Source organism: Microtus ochrogaster, unplaced genomic scaffold, assembly GCF_000317375.1.
Source record: "Microtus ochrogaster isolate Prairie Vole_2 unplaced genomic scaffold, MicOch1.0 UNK18, whole genome shotgun sequence".
Lineage (NCBI taxonomy): Eukaryota > Metazoa > Chordata > Mammalia > Rodentia > Cricetidae > Microtus > Microtus ochrogaster.
The window spans coordinates 5,070,475-5,081,575 of record NW_004949116.1 but is presented as its reverse complement, the minus strand read 5'-3'; positions in this window follow the sequence as shown (position 1 = coordinate 5,081,575).

Below are 11,101 nucleotides of genomic sequence, written 5' to 3'. Positions count from 1 at the left end.
GCGCCACTACCACCCGGCACTCTGTATTTTTCTAATCCGCTGCTATGTTGTGCTGCAGTCAGTGGAGAAAAGCCAGAGTAAGATCAGAGAGCATCCCAGCAACCTCTTAGGCAATGTGGATGCTAAGCGGATAGCATGGCACCCCAACAGCCCCCATCTCTTCAGGGGCTCTTGTGATTTCAGTACAGGTATCTAGTTGGAAAGCAAGTAGTAGCAGAGGAGGCTGGAAGTATCTCCACATCCGGCCTCAGGCCTGACTTGCAGGATGACCTTGGGAAGTTCCAATGGCTGTTGCTGGGTTAGAAAATTTACCACCAACCTCTGAAGAGAAGCAGGGTGTGAGAGTGGCAGGCAGGCCATTCTCCCATATCTGCCTCCACAATAAGTAGGTTTGAGCCTCGTGGTCTGGAGCCCTTAGTGAGCAGAACCTGAAGGTGAGGTGTAGGTGGCACACCCAGGCATCCACAGTTCCCAGCTGCCACCAGCAGATGAGTTCCTCATTTTGTCTCATGGCTCCGGCCACTATTTTGTGCAATTTCTCTTTGCACAGTTTCTGCCACGCAGCCCTCCCTTCCACCCATCCTCTAGAGTCCTCGATTGACTCGATGAGACTTGGCCCCACTGGACACACCTGGCTGGTGCCTTGGGGCCCATCCTGACCCAGCCCAGTTAGCCACAGGCCGGCCAGAGAAAGGAAGCAAGCTGCCTTATGGTGTGTGCGGACAGCTCCAAGGTCATAGGAATGGGCAATGGCCTCAGGAGAAGCTTGCAGGGAGCGCAGAATGGTGGTATAAGAAAGGGAAACTGTAAGGACTAGGGTCCTGCACCTCAGTCAAGCCAGGCAGTACCCGCCCCCCACCACAACACACACAGGGTTTCTTTCTGTAGCTTTGGCTGTCCTAGAGCTAGCTCTATAGACCAGGCTAGTTTTGAACTCACAGAGATTCACCTGTCTCTGCCTCCCAAGTCCTGGGATTAAAGGCATGAGCCACCACTGCCTGGCTATGGCTAACTTAATTTGATTTCTCAGAGTAAACCAAGAGAACAATGGGGAAAACTAGCAGGCTCCAGAACATCTGCACCCCACTCCATCTCAGCAGCCCACTGAGATGGCAAAGAGGCAGGTCTGTATGCAAGGTGAGGTGAGGGCCTGAGAGCCACAGCCAGCTGGCTTCAACACTCAGTTCCTGGCACATGTATCTCCATGTAATCAGAACCACAAAAAGGCACATGGCTGCTGCCACTGGCAACAAGCCATACTTTCACAGCTGTGGCACACCAGAGACCCACATCTGGTTTACTGATAAACAGTAAATTCCAATATCTGGAATTTCAAAGGTTCCTTGTTCTGGAATATGTCAGAAGGACACAGCACACAGTAAAACTTCATGAATATAATGGTTTGCTAAAAGTAATTTACAATTCATAAATCAGAAGGATGGAGGGCGGGCTCAAGCAAAATACAAACAGAAACAATGGTGCTATCTACATTTCAGACCATGGAAATGAGAACCAATCCTCCCAACTCAACATCAGGTGGTTTGGCTCTACCCTCTCAGCACTGATCCCAGAGGACTCAAGCACATCTTGAACTAATCACGAAGCTCTCTACCAGTCTTTCAATCTGCTGACCTAAGACCACTCTCTGGGCTATGTGACTGAGTAAATATGTGCATGTTTGCCACACAGAGGAAAGGGAGGGGATTGCTGGGGTGTTGGGTGGGCACCTGAGTCATCGTGTGAAGGCTGGTTTAGTGCACGCCTAACACAGGCTACACACGGCATTCAGTGTTCTCTCCTTGTTCTTTAAAGGCAATGAGCTGGAAACCTGGTGTCTCAGAAATGAGTGGCCTGCTGTGCTGGCTAGTTTATATCAATTTACATAAGCCAGAGTCAACTGATAGGAGGAAATCTCAATATAAAATTGTCTCCAAAAGATGGTGCTGTAGGCAAGACTGTAGGGCATCTTCTTAACTAGTGATAGAAGCAGGAGAGCCCAACTCATTGTGGGTGGTGCCACCCCTGGGCTGGTGGTCCTTGATGCAAAAAGAAAGCAGGCTGAGCAAACTAGCAAGTAGCATTCCTTCATGGTCTCTGCATCAGCTCCTGCTTTGAGGTCCCCATCCTGTTCTTGCCTTGGCTTCCCTCAATGGACTGAAATTCAGGATATGTAAACCAAATAACCTTTTCCCCCCCAAATAGCTTTTGTTCATTGTTTCAGCACAGCCACAGAAACCTTAAGACACACACCTACAGATCACCATAGAAATGAGTGGCACACTTTCGTACCTACAGCTCTTACGGTTTGAGTGCAAATGCCTCCCACAGGCTCACACATCTGCATGCTTAGTTCCCAGTTGAACTGTTCGGAAGGGCTAGGAGGTGTGTTGCTTTGAGGTTTCAAAAGCCCATGCCAGGCCCGGTGTCTCTCTGTCTGCTGTCTGTGGGTCAGGGTGTAGTTTTCAGTTACTATAGTACCATGCCTACCTGCTTGCCACCATGTTCACCACCACGGTGATGGGGTAAACCTTCTAAAGTTGTAAGGAAACACACAGTCAAATGCTTTCTTTTGTAAGAGTTGCCTTGGTTATGGGGTGCCTTCAGAGCAATAGAACAGTGACTAAGACAAGCTTCCCTCCTGCTTTGAGACAGGTCTCACTAGGCAGCCCTGGCTGGTCTGGAATTCACTGTGTTGACTGACTGCACTGGCCTGGAACTCTGTCAAAAGGAAGTGAGTTCCCCAATATTGTAAGGCTTTGCCCAGGGTTGGGCCATTCTGCCTCACCACAGAACACTAAGAGCCAAACCACACAGAATGCTGAGGAGGAGTGCAGAGCATGAGTGCTCAGTGCCCTCTTGAGAGAACACTGACAGTTCTTGTGAGTGCTGGGATTAAAGCCATGTGCCACCATGACCTGCTTTTTTTGCGCTTGACATTTTTATCTTCTCTTACAGCAATTCTAAAGATTTACTTTACTTTATGTGTATGTGTGTGGTTGAGTGCATGCATATGTACCATGTGTACAAGTAAGTGCCTGTGGAAGCCAGAAGGGGGCACTGAATCCCCAGAAGTGGGGTTACAGGGGAGATGTACAATGTGGATGCTGGAAAGTGGACCAGGTTTCCTCAAGAGTAGCAAGTACTCTTAACTGCTCAGCCACTCAGCAGGACCCTATTTCCTGATTTATAAACATCATTCTCCAACCAAGGGGACAAGGCACAGAGAGGACAAAGCTTACTGGAGAAAAAGCTGAGAAAGTATGGGAACCCACAACACTTATTGCCAGAAAACAGGCAAATGCCAACAGTATTGCACATACATAGAAAGCTGGGAAGTTGACTGAAGGTTCTTTTCTGATGCAAGCCAACAACACAAGCAGAGACGTATTCATAGTTAGAGCTAAGATGGCAGAAAAGGGGATTCTAGCCTTAACCCTCAACAGGATATCCATTTTTACAACTATTCACTGACAGGAGTACTTTGTGGGAGGTGTCAGGACCCAGTGGAGGAAAACATCCAGGAACATATACAAGATGGCAAGAACACTTTGCATGTGTCATGCCCCCTCAGTGGTGGTTTTACTCAAAAGAAGTGAGTTCCCCAATATTGTAAGGCTTTGCCCAGGGTTGGGCCATTCTGCCTCACCACAGAACACTAAGAGCCAAACCACATGGAATGCTGAGGAGGAGTGCAGAGCATGAGTGCTCAGTGCCCTCTTGAGAGAACACTGACAGCAAGCACTGCAGGAACCACGGTGAGCTCCAGAGCCTGACCCCAGAGACATAACCTGAGACTCAAGGAGCTGCAGATGACCTGACAAGGCATTAAAGGATCTTCAAACAGTCCAAAGAGCTTCAAGGGAACACTGCAGGACACCTGAGCATTAAGGAAAGCAATACCCAAGCAAGGCATATAAAGAGAAAGAAACCTTAAGGGGAACCTTCATGAAAACTCAGAGTTGAAGAACATAAGTCCTTCTGTGTATGTGTTGCTTCTATTGGTTAATGAATAAAGAAACTGTCTTGGGCCTGCACAGGTTAGAATAGAGGTAAGTGGGGAAAACTAAACTGAATGCTGGGAGAATGAAGGCAGAGTTGGAGAGAAGCCATATATAGCTCTGCTAGAGACAGACGCTGAACAGAACCTTGCTGGTAAGCTACGACCATGTGGCAATACACAGATTAATAGAAATGGGTTAAATTAAGATGTAAGAGCTAGCTAATAAGAAGCTAGAGCTAATAGGCCGAGCAGTGATTTAATCAATACAATCTTTGTGTGATTATTTTGGGGCTGAGCATCCGGGAACAAACAAGTGGCCTCCTACAATAAGTGCATGTAATGAAGATATGGCACGAAGTCAGACAGAAGACCCAGCAAGCTCTCCACAGATATGGAAACTATCTACATTCTGAACAAAAAAACAAGAGGATGAACAGATTAAGGAATACACAGCATGGGTCCCAGAGAGTGGGGAAGAGGGCTATACAGAGAAGTGACTGAAACCTCAGAGCTGGGGAAAAGTGAGTTTCCAGGTCACAATGACAAAGTAAAGGTCTTAACTAAGTAATTTAAGCCAAACTGTTGAGAGTCAGAGAGAGAATTCTGGAAGCACCAAGAGGAAAGAGAATAGGTACTAGAAAAACCCTTCCCTCTGTAAGACTGTGGGAGAGCTCCTGGAAGAAACCCTGTAGGCCAGGACACTGGGAAAATATGCTAAAAGCACCAAAAAGTGATGGAGGAAGGTCATTGACTAATAAAGAAACTGCCTTGGCCCATTTTATTGGTTAGAACATAGGTGGGTGGAGTAAACAGAACAGAATGCTGGAAAGAAGAGGAAGTGAGCTCAGACTCGACAGCTCTGCTCTCTGAGACACACACGATGAAGCTCCGACCCAGGATGGACGTAGGCTAGAATCTTCCCAGTAAGCGCACCTTGGGGTGCTACACACATTATTAGAAATGGGCTAGTCCAGGTGCGAGAGTTAGCCGAGAAGAGGCTAGATATAATGGGCCAAGCAGTGTTTAAAAGAATATAATTTGTGTGTTGTCATTTTGGGGCATAAGCTAGCCAGGCGACCAGGAGCTGGGGAGGCAGGAACACAGCCCGCAGCTCCTACTACAAAAAAGAAAAAAACAAAAACAAAAACAAAAAACCAACCAACAACCAAACCCTCTTGGTTCTAATTTCATTTCTGTTGCTGTGATATAACACCCTGAAAAAAAAGGGAGAAGGACTCTGGTGGTTTGAAAGAAAATGCCCCCCAATGAGAGCGGCACTATTAGGGGGTGTGGCCTTATTGGAAGTAGGCATGGCTTTGTTGGTGGAAGTGTGTCACCGTGGAGGTGGGCTTTCTTTGAGTTTTTTTGCTTAAGTTTCACTTAGTCACACAGTAGACTACCTGTTGCCAGCAAGATGTAGGACTGTGAGCTACTCCTCCAACACCATGTCTGCCTACATGCCACCATGCTTCCCTCCACGATGATAATGGACGGAACCTCTGAAACTGTAAGCCACCCACCCCAATCAAATGTTTTAATTTACAAGAGTTTCTATGGTTATGGTGTCTCTTCACAGCAATAGAAACCCTAAGATAAGGACTTTATTTCAGTTAACAATTTCAGGTTATAGCCCATCATAGCAGGGAAATCAGGGCAGGAACTTGAGGCTAGTCACTTCATGACCAATCAAGGGCAGAGAGAAATGAATGCTGCCTGAAATGCAGCTAGCTTTCTTTACTCTTTCTTATACAATCTAGGATTTCCTGCCTACTTCCCTAGAAGCCACCCACAGTGGGCTAGGTCCTCACACATCAACTAGTGAGTAATCAAGACAATCCCCTATAGGCCAATCTAATTTAGACAATTACTCTTTGAGAGTCTTTTTCTGTGTGAATCTCCATTGCAGCAATTTGACAATTAAAACTATCATATAAATATCCCAAATAACCCCATCCTGTTCCAGCAAGGCTGTCCTTCAGAGATGAAGGGGAAGTAAAGAATTCCCTAAAGTAGTTCATTACTATTAGACCTGCCTTGAAGAAATTGCTAATGGACATCCTTAAACTCAAAATACAAGAGTGTACTGTAATGGGGGTATTAAAATTATTTTTATCTCTAGCATAAAAGATAGAAGTACTAAAATACTACAAATACTTACACTGTTAGTGAGTACAACAAGGGGGTGTGAACTGTGACAACCAAATGCCAGGGATGTGTATGCTGTGGAGAAGCAACAGTGTAGTTTCCAAATGTGAGTCAAGTCCTGTTAGCTTAAAACACACTCTTATAACTACCAGAATTTTATGCAAGCCTCGAGGTAATTACAAAGAAAAAACCTGTAATGGAGACAGAACAGGTAAAGAGAAAGGAATCAAAGTATACCAGTACAAAAGACTCATAAAAAAAACAGAACAAAATAAAAACAGCAACAGAGGAAGAAAGGGCCAGGGATCCTAGAGCAGTAGACAACAGACAAACAACAACAGCCTTACTTAGCAAAAATCTACTTTACTTGTTATTATCCGGGAACTGAAACCTGAGCTGCATGCAAGTGGTTTGCTATCTAGAAAACCCTGAAGATGCCATATTCCTAGCCCCAATAATATAAAAATATAACTTCTCCACCAAAAGACAGGGTAGATGGGAACAACCCCCTCCCCACCTTCCCAAGATCCAACTGTTGCTACACCAGGGACTCACTAAGTTAAGGACACAGAAGCAGACAGTGGAAAGTCAGTTCAAAAAGAGCAGTGGAAGGGAATGGGGTGGACACATGTACATCAGACAAAACCCTGTCCTAAACTCTCAAGTGCCACATTCCCACCACCTCTGAAAGCAATCTCTATCAAAATCCAATGGCAACTCCTCCCATAGAAATAGGCAAAACCAAAACCAAAACCAAAAATTCATTTATAGCACATTAGACCACAAAGAACTAAGTGATCTTAAGAAAAACAAAGCGAGGATTTCACTCTCCTGATTTCAGACTACATCACAGTGGCAGTCACTAGAGCAGAATGGTCCTGGCACAACAGTCAGACAAGAGGATCAAAACACGAATAACTAATATTTACACAGGGTGCAAAGAAATGACGGTAGGGAAATCATTGTGTCTTCAATAACAGTGCGGGGAAAACTGCATATCCATAAGCTAAAGAACTAGACACCTAAGCCACACATAAAAACCAACTCCCAATTGATCAAAGCCTGACACTGTGGGTCTGGAGGAAAACACAGGGAAAGGCTGTTTGACTCTGGTCTTGGCAATGACTGTGGATAGGAATCCCAAAGCAGAGACAAATGAAAAAGTAAACAAGTAGAGTAGCATGGAGCTAATAAGATTCCACAAGGAAACAACAGTATAATGTATAAGGCAGCCTTCGGGGCTTGTTCCAAGGTGATCCGAGTTCAATCCCCAGTACCTACCTCCAAGTAGGAGGAACCAATTCCTTTGAGTTGTCCTCTGACCGCTAGGTGTACGCCACAGCACATACACACACACACACACACACACACACCCCAAATAATAAAATATAGAAAGGTCGCTTTCAGGATGGGTGAAGGCATTTGCAAATCCTGTATCTTATATGGGGTTAATATGCAAAATACATAAGGAACTCATACAACTAAATGAAAAAAACAAACAAAACCCTCAAAACTTGATAAAACAAACAAACAAAAAACAGGCTAAGGATCTGAATAAGTTTTTCTCCAAAGTAGACAGAAAAGGCCAACAGGAGTGCGGAAAGGGTGCACATCACTCATCAGGAGGGGAATGCAAATCATAACCATAGTGAGGCATTGCCTCCCCCTATCTGTATGGCTACTGCTAAAACAACCTAACAAGTGTTGGAAGGGTGTGAACAAAAGGTAGTCCTTGTACTGTGTGTGGGGGATGAAAATTTGTACAGCTATTATGCAAAACAGGGGGGGGAAGTTCCTCAAAAAAAATTAACAATAGAAATGTCATAGAGTGCAGTAAGCCCACTGTTGGAACTGAGGTCTGAGTGCTAGAGACACAGCACCCCATGTTCACTGCAGCAGCACCTACAAAAGCCTGAGTGTCCATGAAGGGGTGAATGGATAGAGGGAACATGGCCTGAACACATAACACACACTTAGCCATCTCAGAACAGTCCTGTCATTTGTGACCACACGGATGGCACCATGCAGAGTGAAATAAGCCGGACACAGACACTACACGACATCACCTTTCCATGATCTAAAGCAGAGTAGGACAGTGCTTGTCAAGACTGGGGCAGTTGGTTCAAGGGTTCTGGCATCGTCCTTTATTGCACAGCTACCTCAGCTAACAGCTGGGTCATGTACTTAAACACACCTGACACTGACTTCACCAACCATACCCAAGCCACAGTAATAATGAAGGGATGGGAATGGACTTTGGAAAACAGAGGATGTACTCATGACCCTGATGGTGCTGACAGTTTCATGTAGGCATACTTATGCCCAAACTCATCAAACTGTACACACTGAAATGGTTCGCATGTCAATCACACAGGCAGTTTAAAGTAACATGGAGTGATGGCTATGTGGATAAGAGCACTTCCAGAGGACCCAGGTTCACAGGGCTCACATGGCAGCTCACAACATACATGCAAGCAAGTCACTGCACACAGATAAAACAGGTCATAGCTCCTTGCCTTATACTAAGGTAATACAGGGATCTAGAAGTCCGTAGTGCTATCAAATGGAGGGAAGGGTGCTGCTTCTTACTGTAGAATAAGAATAAACAAGTGGGAGTCGTGGCACACGCCATTAAGACCAGCACTTGGGAGGCAGAGGCACGCAGATCTCTGAGCTTAAGGCCAGACTGGTCTACAGAGTTCCAGGACAGCCAGAGCTACACAGAGAAACCCTGCCTCAAATAAACAAACAAACAAAAAGAATAAACACAGAAGAAATAAAAAACCACCCAGACACTGTCCAAGCGAGAGTTGTCAGAAAAGGCTCACCTTGTGATGTGCAGCAGTTCCCTCCATTTGAATATGACCATAGCCATCTTGTAGCCAACAAGTTTGATTTTTTGCAGGAAAAGTCACATGATAAAGGGAAGAGTCTGGTGATGAACTAGGTATGAATAATCTTACAGTCCTGTATCAGCAGTTTCTGGGATGGCGGAAGCAACTCTTTCCTATGGGACCCAAGCCAACTTCTCACATAGACTCAAGCCAGCCTCAGAACTCAGTGGTGGTGACACACTACAAAAAACAGCTTAAAAGAGGTTTATTTTAAAGTAAAGTTTACATCTTCATTTGTTGAGGGAGCAGCGGGGCTGCGTCCCTGGCACCCGGCAGCCCGCATGGCTTATGCCCCGAAATAATTATATGGAAACTGTATTTTTTTAAATATTGCCTGGCCCATTATCTGTAGCCTCTTATTGGCTAGCTCTTACATAACAACCTAATCCATTTTTAATAATCTGTGTAGTCCACGAGGTGGCTTACCAGGGAAGATCTTAACCTGCGTCTGTCTGGAGTGGGAGAATCATGGTGACTACTTGACTCAGCTTCTTTCTCCCAGCATTCTGTTCTGTTTACTTCGCCTACCTAATTTTATGTCCTATTAAAGGGCTGAGGCAGTCTCTTTATTTAACCAATGAAATTAACACAAAACAGAAGACTCTGGATTTTAAGGTCAATTTTGTTATATGTATATGTATTTCTGATCTTGATTGTGTGATTGTGTAGTTCACTTAAAATGTAATGTATATAGGTTGTTAATAGATAATCATAATAGTCAGGTTTGTAGTCATGTTAGTTAAGATTTTCTAAATGTACATAGATATATTTTAGATAGGCATTCTTCATATCTTTCAAAGATTATAGAATATGGCATTTTAAATGTTTTTGTAACTTAGGACTTTTCGTGACAATGAGACACATCTACTCCTGACAACACCAATCTACTTCAAGAGAAAGATGGACATCAAAGAGGATCCTTATAGAGTTTGATAGCCATTTGGACAAGAAACTGCTCTTGCCTGGACTGTTGGATAAACCGGACACAAAAAACCCGCAGAAAGAGGACTGCTAAACTTGCCTAAAGGTGAGATGATTCTTTGGGGTTCCTGACTCATGAAAGAGCCTGAGACATTCTGCAGGACACAGCAGATAGTGACTAAACTGCCTTTAAAATTTCCTGCTTCATGGAAATGTCTGCTGGATATTGTGGGCCTGTAGGCCAAAGATGGATGCCCCAACGATACAAAAAAACTTTGGGTGACTGTCAAGGCAGCGAGATGTCTCTGTCATTTCTAAAATTTTAAAAGTTACTTACTTCTTGTTTGCTTAGGTAATATTATATCCTTCTAAAGTTTTTGGTGGAGTTAAAAAATAGTTTTCCATTGTTATAATAAAATATAAAATAGATGTAAATATTATAACTATAATTCTTACTTGATAACTGTTTTGTTATATGTAATTTTGCTATGTTAAAGTTAAAGCTTTTTTTTGTTTAAACAGAAAAAGGGGAAATGATGTGGGAGTGTCATATCTGTTGATTTTATTGGTTAATCAATAAAGAAACTGCTAACCTGATAGGTTAGAACATAGGTAGGTGGAGTAAACAGAACAGAATGCTGGGAGGAAGAGAAAGTGAGCTCAGACGCCATGCAATTCTCTCCAGGGTAGACGTGATGCAGCCAGCCACCAGGTCAGAATCTTTCCTGGTAAGCCACCTCGTGGGCTACACAGATTATTAGAAATGGGCTAGTCCAGGTGCGAGAGTTAGCCAAGAAGAGGCTAGATATAATGGTCCAAACAGTGTTTAAATGAATACAATTTGTGTGTTGTTATTTCGGAGCATAAGCTACCTAGGCAGCTGGGAGCTGGGGCAGCAGGAATGCAGCCCGCAGCTCCTACAACATTTATTTTATAGATGAAATTCCCCATTTAAAAAAAGTGGTTTTATAGTTTGTTTGAGTTATAGTTTTATAGTAAGTTTGTTGTTTGAGACAGGGTTCTTTATGTAGTTCTGCCTGTCCTGGAAGTCACTATATGGATCAGGTTGGCTTTGTACTCAGTGATCCACCTGCCTCTGCATACCAAGTGTTGGGATTAAAGGTGTGTGCTATCACTGCCT